At 45.5% G+C, this 21,158-nt stretch overlaps 1 protein-coding gene across 4 annotated transcripts in view; it reads left to right on the top strand.

Moving 5' to 3' along the window:
• Positions 1-6,489: 6,489 nt before the first annotated feature.
• Paqr8 (progestin and adipoQ receptor family member 8) overlaps positions 6,490-21,158 on the top strand; it is a 47,662-nt gene continuing 32,993 nt past the window's right edge. Inside the window, exon 1 of one of the 4 annotated variants that reach the window (XM_057751625.1) lies at positions 6,490-6,604. The gene's annotated coding sequence lies outside the window, so the exon portion shown is untranslated. The remainder of the gene's footprint in view (positions 6,605-21,158) is intronic. The other 3 variants (XM_057751626.1, XM_057751629.1, XM_057751627.1) reach the window with 3 other exon arrangements.

Here is a 21,158-nt window from a genome sequence, read left to right on the forward strand (position 1 = left end):
GCAATTAAGAGTTTTTGTTCTTGCAGAAGACCCAGGTTCCCCGAATCCACATCTGTTTGACTCACAACTGCCTGTAACTACAGATCCAAAAAGCGTGTCACCTTGGTCTGACCTCCCCAGGCACCAGTATGCACATCGTGGTGGACATTCATACATGGAAGCACATACACAAAATACAAACATTTTTTTTTTTTGGATTTTTCGAGACAGGGTTTCTCCATAGCTTTTTGGTTCCTGTCCTGGAACTAGCTCTTGTAGACCAGGGTGGCCTCGAACTCACAGAGATCCGCCTGCCTCTGCCTCCCGAGTGCTGGGATTAAAGGCGTGCGCCACCACCGCCCAGCAATACAAACATTTTTTGAGGACAAAAAGAGTGACCAACTCCAAATTAAAGTGAAGTGAGCTCTCATGAGCCCTGATCATTCCACTGTGAAATGAGACAAAATGGATACACAATACAAGAAAACCATTATTCTTATTTAATCTTAGCCTGATATACCCACAGTGAGTTGTTTGTTTGCTTGGTTTTTGGTTTTTCGAGACAGGGTTTCTCTTAGTTAGCCTTGGTTGTTCTGGAACTCACTCTGTATACCAGGCTGGCTTTGTACTCACAGAGATCTGCCTGCCTCTGCCTCCCGAGTGCTGAGATCAAAGGTATGCCACCACTGCCTGGCCAACCCACAGTTTTTGTTTTCCTTTCAGTTTCATTCTGTCTATGCAATAGTTGAGAGTAGATTCGGGGTTGCTTTCTCTAGCTGTCTAGCTGCAAGGGATCCGAACAGAAAAACCAGGATGAAGATACCCTGATGACAGAGTGTCAAGAAGGTTAGATCTGATTTCAGTTTGTTTTTTTAACGTTAACATTCAAGTTTCTGTGAGTTCCGCCCACAAGTTTCACTAAAATAATACATCTTTTCTTCCAGAAGAAAAAAATGAAGGACCTTTCCATTCAACTCCTCGCTTTTTATATACTTTCGGCAAGCCCTCATTAAGTGTTAGGCACAATGCTAAGTACATGCTGTGTGCCTTTCATTTCATTCTAGAAATAATTGCAACAAGATAATTGTTTCCATGCTACACTTAAAGACTCTGATTCACAGACGGCTTAGGTTACTGACCACAGGCTCTAAGAAGCCCTAATGGGTCTCAGACTTGGGATAGGCTAAGGGACAAACACATCCTTTTAACCAGTACACAAAGTACCTCTCCTTTTCTTCACCAAGCAATGAAAACTGAATGACCCTCAGTCCTCCCCTGAGATAAGCAAACAATAGTAACTAGAGCTTTTTAAACAATTCTCCTTACTGTGTACATTGTAACAAGTGGCTCTTGTGATAATTCTTTATATGAGTCTGGGCTAGTATAAACCAGCATATGTACCAGAACTCCAAGCACAGTTTATCATGTGTCACAATAAGGCCAGCACTGCCGTACCTCCTGTAAACGTACAAAGGTTGATATATGATGTCTTCACATGCTTTTTGAGTGCACAGTAGAAGTTTTGTTGAAAACAGTGCAAGTTTGATTGATTTGCAACATGAAACAGATCAAATTATTTTGTCAGACTTTGGGAACAAATAATTCCTAAACTTGCAAATCAACTCTTTTGTCATGCTGTACCCATCATGGCTTTAAGGAACGATCTGGAAGAACATGGTGTCTGGGAGACTGTAGACTGGTTCAGCAGTGTGGTCTTCTTATTGGGTTAGCACTGCCAGTTCAGATATCGCGCACTTCCAGATCTTAGAAAACTCTCTGGTGGAAATGTTATGTGAGGACAGGGGCTTGGGTTGTGAATTTCCACATACCAGAGAGCATCCAGAGTGTCCCTGCGGCAGAAGATGCAAAGATTTTTATTCAGATGCGAAAGTAGAAAGGTCATTGTAGGCCTGTTTTCCCCGGAGTTACAAAATAAATAAATAAAATCATTTTTCCTGCCCAAACTAAAGTAGTGTATCACCTCATAGTAAAAAGTAGACATTTGGTCTCTTGAAGACCCAATAATTTTTATGTATTACTTTTTAAAGAATTTTTTATTAGCATATATTAATTCTACATAAATATGGGTTTATTAGTACCTTTTTGTACATGTGTGCAATGTATTTTGATCTTATTCACCACTAGCCTATTTTACCCTCTCTAGTTCTCTTCCTACTCTGGTTGATCCCCTTCCTTTTACCAACTAGCAAATAACTTCCCGTCTATGTTCACATATGTTCACATTTTCTTTTGTTTTCTGTTGTCTGATTAGCTTCCTTAGGGTTCCTCACAAGAGTATGGGCACTTTTCCAATGGTAATACCATGGAAGAAATGTCCTTCACTCCCCATCAGCCATTAACTGCTTATTAATTTCCACGGAGGATGAGGACCCCATGAACCACAGCCCTCCATGACAGGATGCCGAAGTGTGAAATCTTATGTAGATCTTGTCCCAGAAACCACGGTTGTGAGTTCAGGATTGCAACCGTGACTTCATGCCAAGAGGTCACAGATACACACACATCACTCATCCTTCTTTCTTACATTCTTTCTGCTCCTTCCTCTATGATATTCAAAGCATCTTATGGGCTTGGGATTGTTGTCCCGTAGTGGCTGAACATTCGATACTTACCCCAGTACTTTGGCCAAGTGTGAGTCTCTGTGGCTACTCTTGACCACTCTGGTGGGTGGGAGTGGGGTGGGGATGCTTCCCTGACCAACACTAGTCTATGGCCATAGATAATACGTAATTATTCAGAAGGATATACTATGTCTACTTAACCAAACAACAGCAGTAGCTTTCCTTGGAAGGCCTAGGACCTGCTTAGCTGTAGGCTTTTGATTGGTCCCGACATGAGTCTTGTGGAGTGCCACTCCAATAAGATTAGAGAGCAGTTGATTACCCCATAACAGACTTGCCACTGTGGTTCCAGAGGGCTCACCTTGCTGTGCTGGCTGGTTTGGTTGCACATAAGGTTCACGCTTGAGTTAAGACTGTTGGCTCTCCTCCGCTAGAAGCCTGCACACCACCTTTTGGCACTGTGAGGGATAGCTAGCAGACACCAATTATTTTTAAGAGACATGTACGACGAAGAAAGCATTGTTAGCTGTCCAGTGGTGAACAGGTCTTCTCACCCAGGTATCAATGCCTGGCTGTTTTCACATACACATATACACACTTGTCCTTGGTGAAAGGTTGGAAGAAAAGGAAATTTTTCCATGAGGAAGGATTAAAAAACATGGCTCCTTAAACTTTTCTATGTAAGACTGCCCCAGAAATGTTTCCGCAACCCCAGGCATACAGGTATATTAAGTAATACTACAAAACAAACAATTGCCTATGATGGTAAGTCCTCGAGTAAGCTGCCGAGTCTGAGACCAAGATGGTTGTGAGACTCTCTACTTTAAAAATATCTGAGCAAAGTAACTAATGCTGGCCATTCCCCTCATCATCCCCAGAGCGGATCTTGATGTAATTCTGCTCCCATTCAGCTGCTCCACCAGATATGTCAGCAGCATCAACAAGGTCACATGCTCTACCCAGTGCCTATCTGAGATAGTGGGAACATGCCCACACACTCAGTCACCAGCCAGCCTCCCCATCGGGGTAAAAATCTGCAATGGCTGAAAAACCTGTGAACACTCCTACAGCTGGGGGAGCCCCCTCCCTATAGCCCCCCAATACAAATGAAAAGACAATTAAGACAGTTCTTTTTCTTTGTATACACATTGTTATTTTTTTAAAAGACATCGTGTGTGGGGGACCAGTCCCATGAGGAACGGTGGTCCCACAAGAGGCAGCTGGTCCCACGCAGGGCTGTGGTGGGCCACTCAGGGCCTCGGAGAGTCCCCTGAGGCCTTCGTGGGTCACCTTGGAGGATGGGAGCCAGACAGACACATCATGCAGAGAGAGTATGGGTATAAAGTTTATTTAGTGGGTTATGGAAGGGAAAGGAAAGGGGGAAGGAGAGAAGGGGAAAGAAGAGAGAGAGGGGCAGAGGGGAAGAGAGAGAGAGAGAGAGAGAGAGAGAGAGACAAAGTGGGGGAAGGGAAAGGAAGTGGGGAGAGAGAAAGAGAGAGAAGTTACCTCTTCAGGAGAGGGAAGGAAAGGCTGGAGGAGCAGGAGGATCCACTTGTCTAAGCAGAAGAGGGTGGGGTTTGGGAGTGGGTGGAGCTTGTCTCTTAAAGGGACAGGGTACTCAGGGGACAGACCAGGTCAGCAGATCATACCACATATGATTTTACCATTTATTAAAGACAACAGAAACATTGTATGCTAATGAGATGGGTGCACTTGTTTCTTGATACAGTAGTTAAACTGTCTGAATATTTGAGACTCAGAGATATAGAACATCATCGTTGTTTTCCAGAGTTGATTTGTGCAATGATTTTATGGTCATCAGTGCCAGGAACACATGTGTTCTTCACATGAACACAGCACTAAGTGGTAGAAGCATGTTTAAGGACATTTCAGAAATTGTTGGAAATCCTGTTCTAATCTTTAATCAAAGTTCATTTAACAGACTTTAAGTGAAATTTATGTCAGCCGTACAAGGAATGATTGCTAAACTTAAGCCCTCTAACACAGCTACAATCCACAGATGTGCTAACTTGACACTAACACACTGAGTGAGGAAAGACAGTAGAGAAATCGAAAAGTCTTTGTTTTCCGCAATCGAACTATCGTGTTTGGTGAGAGCAGAAAACCTTGTGGTCAGTCAAAACACTGCAGTTCTTAATGAAAGACTCTGAGCAGAGGCATTTCAGGCAATACTGGTTGGGGTTGCATGTCGCGATGGCACGCATAGTTCAACGTGCACTTGTATGTAAAGAACTGAGGCCACCGCGAAGGGACACACTCCCGAGGTGAAGGCCTGCAGAGATACCTCAGCTCCCTTGGCTCCCTTGTGCATTGACTGTTGCTTCCATTGTTGTCAGGGTCTTTGCAGCCGGCCTTCATTTCCCTAGCACAGGATTGCAACCACAGTTTAAGACGTTGTGGATCAGAGGAATTGGTCTCCTCGTAAGACTTTACATTTGAGACAAAGTAGCTCTTCCCAGGGGTGGAGGGTATTGCAAGAACAGACAGAGATGTGCATCATGGCCCTTTTCTCTCTTGCTACAGCTCACACCAGTTCAACTGAACCTGGGAGTACACCCTCCGATTTGGGAACTTTTAATTTTGATTTTAGATTAGATCTGAGCAGAAAGTGTGTGTCCCTTCCCTCTAAGCTTTGCTAAGTACAGCTGAGTTCTCTGGCTAAGTAATGAATGCTTGCTAACGTGGAAGGCTTTGGCTTTCCAGGATGCAAGAGCAGCCTGGACATCTCTGGAAAGAGGCAGAAATGAAGGCTGTTCAGGGCCCCCAGGAGCTTTTGAACCATGCCTTTGCATGTTGTGTTACTGTCCTGTGGTGAAAGCAGTGAAACCCAGACAGTTCCCGGGACTCTTCCGGGGTCTGAATCTGCTTCAACACTGCATTAACAGTTCAGAATCCAAACATCTTCCTTTGCGGACTGGAAATAATCCCACTCAGTAAACAATCCAAACATCTTCCTTTGCGGACTGGAAATAATCCCACTCAGTAAACCGTTCACTTTGCTTCTGAATGTTTTGCCAAAGATTCACCGAATCACAGATTTTTTAATGTTGGGAATGGTAAAACATTGTTAGATGCTTCACTGGAACAGAGTGGGTTTAGGCTGAAAGAGCTCAGGCTGGGCAGCCCACAAACAGCAGTCCAGCTGTTTTGGAACAGTAGCAAAGATGGACCTCTTACAGGCAAGCCTATATAGACCACCTTCCCTGGATTCCACCTTCCCACCCGCTTTCTTCCTGATAATGCAGGCAGCTTTTCAGCAGCAAAGTCAATTCGATTTGTTAACTGATGACCCTGCTTCCTAAATGGATTAAAAGAAAATAATCATGATAAATACAGAGTGCATTGTGGGTGAAGAACTACTCCGGCCACTGGCGGGAGGGTGGGGTTGGGTGGGGTGGGGGACAGGGCTTACTGGATGGAGGTTACATGGGTCTGCTTGAAACAGCCGAGTTACATGCGTGATGCAATCACAGCAGAAGTATGAGTCTTGCACAGGGGCTGTGAAAGTGTGTTTGCAGGGTTTTCTTGGGATGCAGCTCCTCTTTTCTCGGGATGCCATGAATGTTCACCCCAGGGCAGTGAGAGAAAAGAAGGCCAGTGTTGGGAACAGCTTCTGCAATGGCAGATGAAGTTTGTTATTCCCCATCCCGAGGAATTTAGTAAATGGTTTTGGGAAAGAACAGAGTGCATACCGCATCGTTCGCTGCCTCAAGCCCCTGGGGGAGTTGCAGTTAAAGTCGGGGTGCTAGGGTCTGAAGGTGGGTGGAAGGAAGCGGCGTCAGTCAACTTCCTCGGCTGCGGTGGCTGTGGCAGCTGGGTGTGCACAGGGCTATGCCGCCCTCCCCTGGGCCGGGAAGGGGCGGAGCTGGGCGTCACCGGCCCGGGTTGTCCCCTCCTCCCCGCCGCTCTCGGGTGCAGAGCCCTCCGCGGTCGCGGCCGCTGGGAGGGAGCTCTCCCGGAGCCGGAGGCGTGAGTGTGGCTGCCGGGGCTGGGCTGCCGGAGCTCGGTCGCGCCTGGTGTTGGTGAGTTCCGTCGCGGGGTGGTGGGGTGGGGGTGGGGGGATAGGGAGCGGGCGGGGTGCAGGTCTCCACTGCGATGCTGGAGAGTCTCTGCCAGGGCTCGAGAGGCGGGGAGCGCCTGACCCGACTCTGCAGAGAGGATGTAGAACCGCATTGACAGGTGTCGCGACCCCAGGGGCTGGGATTGGGACCCGATGTTGGAGTTTCAGTACTGCTTTTTTGTTGTTGCTTTGTTTTGTTTTTTGTTTTTTAGAATGCAGGATAGACAGACAGTCCAGACCGTGGAGTTGGGGAGGTGTAGAGCCCTGAAGGGCTGGATCGAAGGACTCCGAACTGCAGTGTTGAGGAGCTTGGGGATGGAAGCCTGGGAAACTGGGGTTTGGGGTAGATGTCACAATGGTTAATTGAGGGTGTATGAACGCAGAGAGTAGGAGGGCAGGATCCAGAGGAGGGGGAGTCCTGTGCGCATTCTTGGGGCGCCCTCCACAGGGCAGAAAACGGAACCCTAGAGGGGAATATCTAGTAGAGGAAGAGCAGGACGGAAGGGGGTGCCCGAGGGAGGGGAACCCCGGAAAGAGTAAGGTGAGCCAGGCATGAGCTCCTCCTTGAGAAGGATGGAGCAGGGTATTCCTAGGAGACGCTACAAGGAGCTTAATTGTGCTTAAAACCGTGGTTTGTTGATTTAGGGGCTAAGGTGAACTGAGGGACTGGAAAGCACGAAGTTGCAGAGGTAGTTGGCAGAACAGTGCTGGGAATAAGCCATGGGACTACTGTCTATTCAGTGGAGGTGGTTGTGGACACCCCAGGAGGGTATCCCCTTGACAGCAGATTGAGGAGCCCTAGACAGGACAAGTGGGGTCCAGCACTCAGCAAGCCATGGAGTAACCTAGTGGAAGGATGACCAGTTAGTCGCCAGGACCTAGAGGCAACCAAGTGTGATAACTTCCTGAGCAGTAGTAAGTACCCAGAGGGACCCTTGGTCCTGGTGAGCACTTTGTCTTGCTTAAGTGGCACCTCATATTTCCGACCTGGGTTAGAAATGGCTTTGCTTGGGCATGTGATGATGAGAAGAGACTGGGCAAAAGGAATAATCACAGAGTGAGATTTCCGATACATAAGGGTTATCAACCTTGTGTGCTCTGGCAGAACACATATAATGGAGGTGTGTGTAGAGTCGTAATCCACAGGTACCATTTGCTCTTGTGCAGTCAGGGGCAGCTTCTGAGAAAAGATGGAGGGCGAGAGTCAACGAGCGCATTGCATACCACAGGCAAACTTTAGTGTTCCTGTAGTCAGTGTCTGTAGTAGCGAGCATTCCTTTTCCTGTGGTTAAGAGGAAACTGCCCTTGTAGAAGGTACTAGCCACAATTGCTCTGTTGAAATTATTCGTGGCCTGCTCCCATGTCTGTTCCATCCCTGGTATCTCAGAGGATAGGTGTCTAAGACATATCTAAAAACGTTGCCGGGCGGTGGTGGCGCACGCCTTTAATCCCAGCACTCGGGAGGCAGAGGCAGGCGGATCTCTGTGAGTTCGAGACCAGCCTGGTCTACAAGAGCTAGTCCCAGGACAGGCTCCAAAACCACAGAGAAACCCTGTCTCGAAAAACCAAAAAAAAAAAAAAAACCAAAAAAAAAAAAAAAAGTAACCTAGGCTTTGTCTATTTTCTATTGTTGAACTTGGGTGTATAAGTCTTTTCGTTGAAAGTAACGCTGAGTATCTGGTTGACCCACCCTGCACTGCTAGTTATGTGTGGTGTGTAGTTTATCTGTGTCTAACAACTGATTCATGGCACCTCTGATTTCTTTGCCATTGGAAGGTACTTGTGTTTGGGAAAGAATTCTTTCCTTCCAGGCTGTGGGTACAGGAACATCCTCCAGCACACACTGAGATGCCTGCTCCCTGAGAAAACCAAGAGCTATTTTAAAAAAAAAAAAAACATTTTTTGGGGACGGACAAGGACTCATGTAGCCCAGATTGGCCTCAAACATAGCTAATCCTTTTATCCCTATTCCCAAGTATTGGAATTATAAGCGTGTGCATTGCCAGAAGTATTTTAGTTATTTTTATTTATTTTTTGGTGCTTGAGATCAAACTTAGCCTAACACATGCCAAGCAAGCACTATACCCCTAAACTCCAGCCCCAATCTCTAAGAGGTATTTGAGGAACTGACATTTAGTGGGTCTGATTTTATTCATTTTGAAACAGGGTCTTCTGTGTATCCCTGGCTAGCCTGCAATTCACTATGTAGACCAGACTGGCCTTGAATTTACAGAACTCCATCTGTCTCTGCCTCCCTAGTACTGGGAATAAAGGTGTGTGCCACCCAGCTAGCCAAGTCTGGGTTTTGTTTTGTTGGGTGGTGATGGTGTGCTTTTTAATTTTAATTTTATTTTTTGTTTGTTTCAAGTTTCCTTTTTCATTCAAGAAATGAAAATCTTCAATAACTCTGCAAACTAACAGGAGAAACATGCTTTCATTTCAAAATATTATATTAGGACTTGCTTTGTGCCTAAAGAGAGCTTGCTAAATGGCCTGACCCTTGTATCAAAAATCTGAAATATCATTGTTACAGCAGTCTATCTATTCATTTCAACATAAAGCCAGCTGATAGTTTCAATTCTTTATTTAAGTATTAAAACAAATACATCTTTATTCTACATCCAAGTGAATATTTCTCCCCTTCAAAAGCATTCCTTTGGCAAGCGGGGTACTAAATCTAGTGACGCTGTCATTTCTGAGAATAGTCCCCGAGCGCCTGCTTTGGAGCTGTCTTCAGATGCTGCAGCACATTTTGCTGATTGCCCCAGTGCCTGCAAACCTGCAGTTGGCAGAGACAAAGGCAGAATGAGGCCAATGTGGGCTTCTGGAGAACCAGGGTTATACAATAAAATATGAAAACAGTGATGTTCTCTTGAAGGATTAGCAGTTCAAAGGGGGCTTCCGGTAAACATACGGCAGTGTTTCTCTCTGAGCTTAGTCAGAAGTTGTGTCATATTTATGACAGCAACAAGGCAACTCAGAGGCAAGAAGGAACACCCTGGGAAAGGCATAGAGGCTGTTGTCCACTTGGCCCACGTGATCTGGGTTTATGGAAGGGCTGAGCAGCAGGGCTGGGAGTACATGGCAGAGCAAGCTCTCACTTCATAGTAGTCGGGAATTAGAGGCAGAGGGGTATACCAGGGCCTTTTGTGGTTATTTCCCCACTAACTTTTCCCCCACCACTTCCAATACCGTAGTCCAAACCTTCTAAACAGTAGCTACTGGGAGACATTTTAGGTCCAAAACAGCCAGATGTAGTGGCACATGATTTTAATCCTATCACCAGGGAAACAGAAGCAGGTGGGTCTCTATTAGTTTGAGCCCATTCTGATCTATATAGCAAGTTCAACCCAAACTACACAGTGAGACCATCTAAAAAAAATTAAGATGCAAATCAATAAACATACCACCTTCATTTGGGTGTTTATGCTCTAGCATATGTAGAAAAAATAACTTAGAAATACCCTTTAAGCCGGGCGGTGGTGGCGCACGCCTTTAATCCCAGCACTCGGGAGGCAGAGGCAGGCGGATCTCTGAGTTCGAGACCAACCTGGTCTACAAGAGCTAGTTCCAAGACAGGCTCCAAAACCACAGAGAAACCCTGTCTTGAAAAACCAAAAAAAAAAAAAAAAAAGAAAGAAAAAGAAAAAAAGAAAAAAAAAAGAAAGAAATACCCTTTAATTGGTATTCCTTCTAATGTATTAAATCATGTGAAAATAAATATCTTTTCTCCTTGATGTTCTTGCCTGGGCGGTTTGTATTGCTGCAGATTTTTACAAGCAACAAGAGACGAGTTCTCTCTCCCCCATCTCTCTCTCTCTCTCTGTCTGTCTCTCTCTCTCTCTCACACACACACACACACAGTACCCAGGAAGCCATGCTTATACATGCTTATGCTTGAGTTTTGAATTGGATTTTTAACTTTCTATACAGGCTAGTGGAAAAGAATGACCTCTGAAAGTGCATTTAACATAGGGATTCCGGGGCACAGAGGAAGGAGCCAACAGAACCAGGATGTAACCCCTTTTTCACTCCGTCGTGGCTTGACTCTGGTGCACTCTCGGCCATGTTGTTTCACCTCTTTGAAGCTCCCTTTCTACCATGTGGATCGTAATTTTAATTTCAAGTGACATCTATTTAAAATAGGAATAATAATAGGTATGGACCCCATGGCTTTGGGAGGAAGATTAAATGTGATTTGTGCATAACAGAATAAGTACTGAGTGGAGTCTGGCTATTTTAATAGTCAAATTATTTGTTAGTAGGCTTATATTAAAGTTCTTTTTGTTTTTATGTGAAAATTTATAATTTTATAGGAAATGACAGTTGTTTTTTTTTTTAGCTAAGCTTCGTATCTTAATATATGGTTGAGAAATTTTTCTTCTTATCTTCCTAACGTCTTCAGTTTTTGTTTTTAATTTTCAAATCATGGCTTTAAAAGCAACTACAATTATTTTACTTTTAATTTAGATGTTTTGAACGTGCGCATTCCTGCTATGGTTGGATATTACAGCTCGGCATGGTAGTGAACATTTAAAGAAAAAAGTAATTTAAAAGTCTCTCCTGTAGCCCTTTCTTTCTACCTCATCCTATAACAATGCCCTTCCTTCTTACTTCCCTTTGCCCCTCCTTTCCTCTCTCCCACTCCCTTCCTTCCAAGGAAATGCATAGAGCTCACTTAACAGATTTTGAAGTGACTGACTAGCCTAGCACTCACTGCATAACTGGACGTCACTGAACTTCTTCTGATCCTCCCTTTTCCACTGTGATTGTTCCTGGGTCCTTATGAATGCTGTGCAAGTGTTCTCCCAACTGAGTTATGTCCCCAGCCCTGGGGATGATGACAATGAACATTCTTTTTTATTAAAATGGGAGTTCATTCTGTCTTTTTTTTTTAAGGACAAAGAAAAACAACTTGTCATTCAGTTCTCAGCTGTTTCATAAATATTGGCATTAAGTTTTTCTGTGAATTTTACTATTCAGATATAAGCCGGGAAGATGGTATAGTAACTTTGATCAAATGATCAGGAGTTATTATAAAACATCATATTTCATGAGAGCTCCTGAGTTGGAGATCAGCAAATGCCAGAACTGTATAGAGACATAAACTGTGGACTTTGCCTCTCCAGAGCTCACGTAGGTGCGATATACTGTCTTGGGAGTTTGTACTAGCAAAAGACTTCTCTTACTCCTTGCAGTGTGAAAGTCATTAACAGGACTTTCACAGAGCGTTCTTGTGTCAGCTACTTCTCCCATTGCTGAGACAAAATAACTAATAAAAACAAGTTAGAGAAGGGTTTATTCGGCTCACAGTTTGAGAGAACGGTATGGTGACAGAGCCAAGAGCTCTGCGGTCAGGAAGCAGCGGGAGATGAATGCTGATGTTCAGTTCATTTTCTCCTGTTTTCCATTTTATTCAGTCTGGGACCCCAGGGCATGGATGGCATGACCCATGGTCAGGGTGGGTCTTCTCTCCTCGATGAAACCCCTGTGGGCAAGGACAGGCCCAGCTGTGTCTCCCAGGTGATTTCAAAACCAATCAAGTTAAGAAGGAAAAAAGGCTATCACAGTTCTTCTGCCTTCATTTCTTGGAGGTGGGTTAGCTCTTTGAGGTTTAGCTCTCACTACAGGCTTAGCTGCCATGAGGGGAAACGACACCAAGGCACCTAGGGGCCAGGCTGAGTGGTCACACCAATAATTCTAGCCCGCAGGAGACAGAGACGGGAGAACTGTGAAGTCTAGATCACCCTGTGCTACATGGAGAGTGAATCACATAATGATCCATAACTGTAGAGTGGGCTCGCATTATTGTAATATCATGCGCCCCTAGAGACTGTGGAGTGCTGTGGTTTTTGTTGTTTGTTCCGGCAGTTCCTCCTCTGAGCAATGGCCTGTGTATTTACTTATACCAGGAAAACAATACATAGCACATGCCTCACCCTAGAGTGGTGGCTGTCAATGGGGAGGGAGATTGGCTTTGCCCGCCTTTGGAGACTTGGCCATGTCTGGAAATATTTTTGATTGTTATAACCATGGGGAGGGTTGCTGCTGGTCTGTGATGAAGGGAGGCCCAGAGATGCTACTGGACATCCTATAAAGCACAGGACAGTCCCTCCAGACACAAAACCATCCAAATGTCAGTCTAAAATGTCACTAACACCGAGAAGCCCAGGATGGAGCCCCAGATCTGGTGTCAGAATAAGCCTGTACTAGCATCCTGCACCGACCTGGTGAGTTACTTAATTTGAATAGCTACAAAAATATTCCAATAATGCTGATACATTGATATATTATCAAGAGATAATATAGAAATAAGTGAGATAGTCTATATGAAACACATAGGAAGGACACAACAGGAACCAATAAACCATCACTTTTAATGTGACTTCATAAAAAAAATCCTTGGATTATTCTCCCAAAAGAGATGGAGTTGGGTCTTTAATCTGTGTACAGAAAGAATTCATATTTCTTGATCCATCCCTGTGCCCGAAAGTAGGGCAAGCATGGACGAGAGGTCCCTTCTGCAGTCTAGCCCAGGCTTGCCAGGCCGATGAGTGCAGTCTGCAGGTCAGGAAGGATAGTCCCCAGACTTCTCTTGTGTAAAGACATGAGGATGAAGGCTTTCCTTTTCTAGATAGCTTTACCTGGCAGGAGAGGAGAGCCAGGGCGAGAGACCCTTCACTGTGCAACAAAGGCTCTTCTTCGCCCCTCCTTCGGGGTTCAAGCTTCTGCTATGTGAGCAGGCAAGGAGGTCTAGCACTGCACCTTTGCCTTTCCCTAGTCCCTTCGACCTTGCAAGGAACCCTTGTAGCAGTCCCTTTGCTCTTAACAAATCACTGTTAGTCACTTATTTTTGGTCTCACACGGCCTGACCTGATGCATAGGACGGTAAAGCCCCCGCTCTCCTTTGATTTCTATCGTTGCTGTTTTCTTCTTCTCCATTCGGTGTCACTGGAGTGAGTAACTAGCTAGCAGACCTTCCCCAGCGTGGGAGTAGGGCACATTCCAGGGAAGGCACAGTGCTTCTAGACAAGGATGTGAATAAGTGGCTTTTTAGCAGAAGGTTAGAAACCACGGAGCCTGTGGCTCTGTTCCTGCTGCACAGTAGACTTGCCTGGGGTGCCCCAACCCCATTGCAAACCACTCTTTGATTCTGAAAGTCAAGGGTCACTGCCTTGTTAGATTAATGGCCTGCATAATAAAAACAGGGGGGTGGGGACTGGCGGGAGACTGAGTTGTGGTGGCTCATGCCTATCACCTCAACACTTGGGAGGCTAAAGCCAGAAAAGCACTGAGGCCCAGGCCCAGCCTAAAATGCCCAATGAGATCTGGCCTTAAAGAAATAACAAACAAGCCGGGTGGTGGTGGCGCACGCCTTTAATCCCAGCACTCGGGAGGCAGAGGCAGGCGGATCTCTGTGAGTTCGAGACCAGCCTGGTCTACAGAGCTAGTTCCAGGACAGGCTCCAAAACCAGAGAAACCCTGTCTCGAAAAAAAAAAAAAAAAAAAAAAAAAAAGAAATATGGGCCTACAGTCGTCCTGTGTGGTGGAGAGGGTTTAGTGGAAAATACTTTTACCTTCTGAACCATCTCACTGACTCCTAATTTTTTTCCAACTTAGGCTTGAGAATCAGAATAAAGTTGTCAAAATAACAGAGAAAATGGCAAAGAAAAAGAAGGAACAAAACCTGGTACAGGATTGCCTGTCATATCTTTGTACCTCCCCTCCTCGTCCCCCCCCCCACACACACACACAAGCAGGGTTTCTCCCGGAAGTCACTCTGTAGACCAGGCTGGCCTCGAACTCAGATATCCTCCTGTCTCTTCCTCCTGGATGCTGGGATTAAAGACATGCCCAACCACGCCCAGTCTTTTTTGTACCTCTTTGAATTAAACAGATCCTACAATAAGGAAGGAGCCTGGGGTGGGGGAGTGTCAGTTGGTTCACCATAATGAAATAATTGCCCACGGCTCAGCACTTACCAGTGGCAGGCAGTGCATTTATATTGCTTCATTTAGTAATTATTTCTTGGTTCCATTTCCCAGACAAGGAGACTGAAGTCAGAGAGGCTGTTTCTTGTCCAAAAATCATGGGTCAAAGAAAAGTCTGACCAGTGTTCTCTGTTGTCTCAGTACTGATTTGTTAGTGTTTCTCTAAGCCTTAGATCCCTGCCATAGCAGGAGGGAAATGCCCAGGACCAGAGGCATGCTGCTGTCCACTGATTTGAAGAAGAGCGCTCTACTACTCAAACTATTATTATTATCGGGTTTTCGAGACAAGGTTTCTCTGTGTAGCCCTGGCTGGCCTAGAACCCACTTCATAGACCAGACTGTCCTGGTGTGTAAGCGCAGGTGTGTAAGTGTGACTGAATGTGTGGGAAAGTCAGTTCTCACCTTCGCCTTGTTGAGGTAGCGCCTCCCTGGTTACTGCGGCTCTGTCCTGAACTGTTTCTACTCACCCAGTGACAGACGCATGCCACCACATCTGGCTTGTTCTGTGGATTCCAGGGATGAAACTCAGGTCATCAGACTGGCATGTTTGCCAGCTGAGCCGCTTGCAGGTTCTGCAGGGAGATCTTTGATGGACCTCCCATGGTCCCATAGAAAACCATATTCACTTACTCATTCATCCATCAAAGGGCCTGCCAAGTACCAGTGCCCACAATAGACGTTGTGGGTGGAATGATGAGGAGAGATGCCACCTCTCCACCTTTGGAGGCTACATGATTGATAATTATGATAAATTTTAATATACAACAGGTGTAACCATAATCCAGATTTTAAGAAGAGCTAACCTATATGGCTAAGGCAGACCTCCCCATCTGGGCTGACCCAGTTCCTGACTTTAATCAACTCTGCCTCCCAGGCCTTTATGAAGGCGACAGTGCACGAGCTGCTGATTTAAGAGACTTCTTTGTGAATCTTGAGGCATAATGAAGAGGAGAGGTGGTGACATGTTTGCTTCTCAGCTAATGTCGTCAAAGATTAAAAGGGGAAAGAGAAAGAAAACGGGTTCAGTATCTGCAAACAAGAGAGTGTTTGCAGTTTGTCATCGGTGTCTGGGAAGTGTGTTTCTGCCCCATCCGCGGCATTGGCTCTTTTTAGCACAAGACACTATCCACTAGGGCTGTAGTCTGCAAACTGGAGGGAGGCTGTGCTTGCTCAAGCCAATTGCAGATGGAAGAGAAATATATATACTCAGCCTATAGACAATGATTTTATGGGAAATAAAACCTTTTTTTTGGGGGGTGGGGAGGGGAAGCTTTCTTCTTGAACAAGAAATATTGATGAAAATATAATAAGCAGAGGATAACGTGACGTCAGCAATGGAAAGCAAGGATACCCAAAATTACTAAATTTGTGTTCTGCAAAATGAATTCGGTGCAACATCCCACCTTAGCTTTCCCACTCCTACACTTAAGCAAGACTACGGCGTCAACAGAATTTTCTTGATTTGTAGTGAAGGGGAATTCGTCTTCCGCAAGGGCTAATACTGAAATGGCTACAGTGAATGAAATGCCATGCAGGCAGGTGATACTTCAGGGCCGTTTGATTCATTAGGGCTGCACAAGAGGCTCTGCTCCATTCAGGCAATGCTACTGGTGTTTCTCAGGTTGCAACACCCCTCCCTCCACATCCCCAATTCACAGGGCTCCTGACCTCCTGGCCTTCCTCCCCATTTCTTTGTAACTTCCCTTCTCCCGCCCCCCCCAGCTTTCAACCTCCCACGTAGCTAGAATCACAGGCCCGTGCCGCCAGGCCCAGCCTCACTTATGATTTTCTGTTTCATCTGAGATGTTAATAGTTTCAGATCTTTGGAGCCAGAAAGTCACTCTGACACAGAGGTAATGGACGAAAAGGGAAATCTATGTTGCTGGGGTATAAATGGCATCAGACAGCAAAGGTGGGCTTCAGGCAAGAAATTTTCATTCATCTGCAGGGATTTGACCACTTAATAAATTCCCAAGAGTAAACTAGACAGTAAGGGTTAAAATGATTTAAGAAACATAATATATTTCTCTCTGGGTCTCTGTCTCTCTATCTCTATCTTCCCCCTTCCATCCCCCTCTCTCCCCCTCTCCTCTCACACACAGTGCCTTCCTTTTGTCACTTCATAATAATAACAGTAATTCCTAGACTTGAATTGGGCCATGTTTTTTCTCTTTACTTTTTACTTAAAATTTTTCTTCAGGTATGAGAAATACACTGTCACAATACGTTTACGGAAGCAGGGATCATATAAGAGAGGACAAATAGGCACCAATGACAATAATATAGCCCATCCACACATCAACTCAGTGTAGAAGATTACAGTTGCAGCCAGGCGGTGGTGGCGCACGCCTTTAATCCCAGCACTCGGGAGGCAGAGGCAGGCGGATCTCTGTGAGTTCGAGGCCAGCCTGGTCTACAAGAGCTAGTTGCAGGACAGGAACCAAAAAGCTACGGAGAAACCCTGTCTCGAAAATCAAAAAAAAAAAGATTACAGTCGCATAAAAATCTTGCCTTGGGAAATAGAACACTCTAAAGTGTCCATGATTGTGTGATGTGTCTCATGCCTGCAGAACCACTGGTTTTAAGGACTAACTGAAGTCCAAAGGAGATAATACAACCATTCCTACAGGAAAGCACAACCTAGAAAGGTATACCAAGTAACTGCTATGTTCGAGGCTCTGTGCGATGGACTTTATTTGTATTTTCTGCGATCCCATGGCAGCATGAGGAGAGAGCTGTCATTCCAGTTTACAAATGAGCGAAGCGGGTCTGGATCAGGGCTGGTACCATACATTGCTTCATAATGATGGGGTTAGAAAATGCTGATTTAATTTTAAGTTAAGGGCTCCTGACTAGCCAACCTAGAATTACTTCAGGGTCGAGCTTCTTATCCAGCTCAGCCCCTCATTGAAGAAATTAGAAAACTTAAGAGTTTCTGGTGGTGGCTGAATTGGTACATGAGCAGCACAGGGTGGGGTTGGGAAAGTAGCTTCAGCGAACGCTTTTCATTCCTTTGTTTCACATGCCTGCAATCCCACAAGTCTGTGTGTCAAAGAGCTGCTCAAGTCAAGGGAATTTAGAAGTGCTTTGCTTTACAACTGTTTGAAGACACTACAGATCTATATCTCTTTGTGATTGTGTGTATCAGTAAAGGACAGGGTATAATTAATGCTCAATGCATTCAGATGACTTAGCAAACTCCCAAACAGAAAACTTGGCCAGTTATTGGATGGCCTCAGGTGACAGTGAAGTCTGCAGTGCACCCACCTATGTCCCTTTGTGCTGGGCTCAACTCCTGGTGACTCTGTAAGGGGGAATAATGCCTTTGAGATCTCCCCTGATCTCTAGCAGATTAGATTTATTGAGTTATTGTGTTAGTTATTATGTTAGTTCATATATTCTCTGTCTCTCTTTTTAAATTTGTATTACAAATATTTTGGAACAGAATGGCAGCAACCCTCTCCCCAGGTTCTCATCCAATCTGGATAACTATAGCCAAGTTTCTTTCTTTTCTTTTGGTTGTTGTTGTTTGTTTTTTAGGACAGTGTCTCTCTACAGATCTCTGGCTGTCCTGAAACTCACTAAGTAGGCAGGTTGGCCTTGAACTCACAGAAATTCATCTGCCTCTGCATCCTGACTGCTGGGATTAAAGGAAGGTGACACCACTCCTGGTCTGCCAAGGTGTTTATACACACACACACACACACACACACACGTGTGTGTGTGTATCTTACCTCTGTTACACCCAGATCGCAGGGGTCCCCCACAAACTACCAGAGTCCACACTCGTATGTAAAAGCAAAGAGCCTTTAGTCAAGCTTAAAGTTGGACTCTTTGTCTATCCGATGCAGCAGTTGAGAGTAGAGAAGTCCAGTGGGGGTAGGGTTTTTGTTTTTTGTTGTTGTTGGGGTTTTGTTTGTTTGTTTTTTGTTTTTATCATAGTAGAGGTTGCGGTGAGGCAATTTCCAGGGTTCAGGACCCTGATTGGCTCACATTTATCTAGAAGGTCTCGGCAAAAGGAGAATTGGTGAGTCCTGGGCTCTGGGACTGCTGGTGGTCTTAATCTCATCTTATCTAATGGTTGGAATGTCAGGTACTTCCCTTTGGCCCTGCCTGGGTGGTGTCAGCTATGGCTTTTCCTGGAACCTGGTGCTGCCTGCCACGGCAGCTGTGCCTCCTGGGCCCCTTTGTGTGGCCAGGCTGCCTCGGGCCCCACAAACTCCAGATTATTTTGAAGTACACCCCAAATATCATTTGTCAATCCTCTAAAATCTTATTTAAAAGATAAAGACTCATCTGTCTAATTCTTTCAGCTTCACAACAGCTCTAGTAATGGAATGCCATCACAGTCTGTGTCTCACAGTGAGACTGCAAGTTTACAGACTTGCTCAGGTCACTAGCTCAGGTCACTCGGCTTATGAGTAAACGGTAGACCACCACGCACATGCTGCCGAACTCGACAGCCTGTCCTGCTTACCAGATACCTCCGGACCCCACTGCTGTAGCTAATCCTCACACTAAAGGACCTTCAGAAGAGTGTGTTCCCAGGACTGTGACTGCATTTCCATCAGACAATCTCCATATTGGTTTCCACAAGCTCAGTACCCTGCCATGGCTGCAAACTGGATCCCTGCAGGCACGCAGGGACAGAATGGTTGAGAGAGGCTCTGGTGTCATCTCTAGGAAAGAAAGGGCCAGCTTGAAATATTAATGAAGTCTGTTTAATAAGGAGCATTGATTGACGAAGCAGTCAAACCCTTGTTGTGATAGTTTGACGTGTTGGAGAAATCCACACTGAGAAGGAATGTGACAGGAAATGTGACTGCCATTGGCGGCCGCTACCAAGGGAACGGAAAGGTTTCTTTTCAAGTGAATTTCCTTTTGCTTTCCTCTCTTGGCAGAGGGAGTCAGTCTTCCCACTGTGTCTTTTCAGTTTGTTTGGAGCACAGCTAATTGTGTTTGTCTCCCGTGTCACACGGCTGCCTTCACTCCCCAGCCCTTTCTTAGGTCTCTTGCCTGCTGGGTACAGCTTCCACTGCCAGAAATGCTTCCCAACCTGGGAGTCAGTTGGCAGACAAAACAAAGGAGATCTGGAGAGGCAAAACTTATCCCTCCAGAGACCTGACCTAGCAGGCTTCTCCTAAGCGTTCAAGCCTGCTGTAGAGAAGCCTGGGATAAACCAACAAAGAGCCAATGATTCCTCTCTTACAATGCAGCCACCTGGTCCATCACATGGTTAAGAACAGAGCAGGTAGCGAGCAAATCCTGTTTATCAATCAGTTAAGACACTTTGCTACCTCAAATCTAAGAAGCTGGAATCTGCATTCTCACCATTAAACAAGCGGCACCTTGACTTTCTGCTTCCTCTCATTGAGACCACTGACGTTTGTCAAGTCTTGAATCTGGGTTTCTTCCCTTGCCCTCTTCCCCAGTCCAGTCCCGCCCCTGAGGCTGTGTGACTGCTGGAGGACTGCCCTGCCTTCTTATTTTCTCACTGGGGAGCACAGTTGGGTCTTCTTTGTGATGATGCTCTTGGGGCTGAGAACAAAGTCCACCCTTGTCACCCATGAAATATGCCAACTAATTCCTAGTCAAGGTCCTTTCCAGGGAACATGTATATTCATTAGTATTTCTTTCTCCTCTATGTGTGTGGTGTGTGTATGTATGTGAGGGTGAGTGTGCCCTATATGTGAGTTGTATTTGGGTGTGCACATGTGTGTGAGGGTGAGTGTGCCCTGTGTATGTGGTGTGTGTGCACATGTATGTGAGGGTGAGTGTGCCCTATATGTGTGTTGTATGTGGGTGTGCACATGTGTGTGAGGGTGAGTGTGTCCTGTATTTGTGTTGTATGTGGTTGTTCACGTGTTTGTGTGAGGGTTAGTGTGCCCTGTATGTGTGTTGTATGTAGGTGTGCACATGTATGTGAACGTGAGTGTGCCTTGGCTACATGTAGAGAGGTCAGAGGTTGAAATCGTGTGTCTTCCTCTATCATTAACCACTTTAGATTTTGAGCCCAGAACCTCACTGATTGGCTAGGCTGGATGGTCAGTCACCGACCCACAAGATCCTCTTGTTTCTGCCTCTTAGCACATCCCAATAGGCCCACCTGGCTTTTTAAGTGGATCTAGGATCCAAACTCAGGTCCTCATGCCTGATTGGCAAGAACTGTACCCACTCTGATGTATTCCCTGCTCCGGAATCTATTTCCTTTACTCATTTGTTGTGGAAATACTTTCTTTTTTTTTTTTTTTGTTTTTGTTTTTGTTTTTCGAGACAGGGTTTCTCTGTGGTTTTGGAGCCTGTCCTGGAACTAGCTCTTGTAGACCAGGCTGGTCTCGAACTCACAGAGATCCGCCTGCCTCTGCCTCCCGAGTGCTGGGATTAAAGGCGTGCGCCACCATCGCCCGGCTGTAAATACTTTCTTAAGTAGCTTTTCATGACTGATGTGATTTCTACATTTTAAAAAAGTTTCGTGGGCAAAACAGTGGAGAATAAGTCTGATGTGGGATGCCTTTCTGCATGCTG

This window comes from Chionomys nivalis, chromosome 19 (genome assembly GCF_950005125.1).
Source record: "Chionomys nivalis chromosome 19, mChiNiv1.1, whole genome shotgun sequence".
Taxonomy (NCBI): Eukaryota; Metazoa; Chordata; class Mammalia; order Rodentia; family Cricetidae; genus Chionomys; species Chionomys nivalis.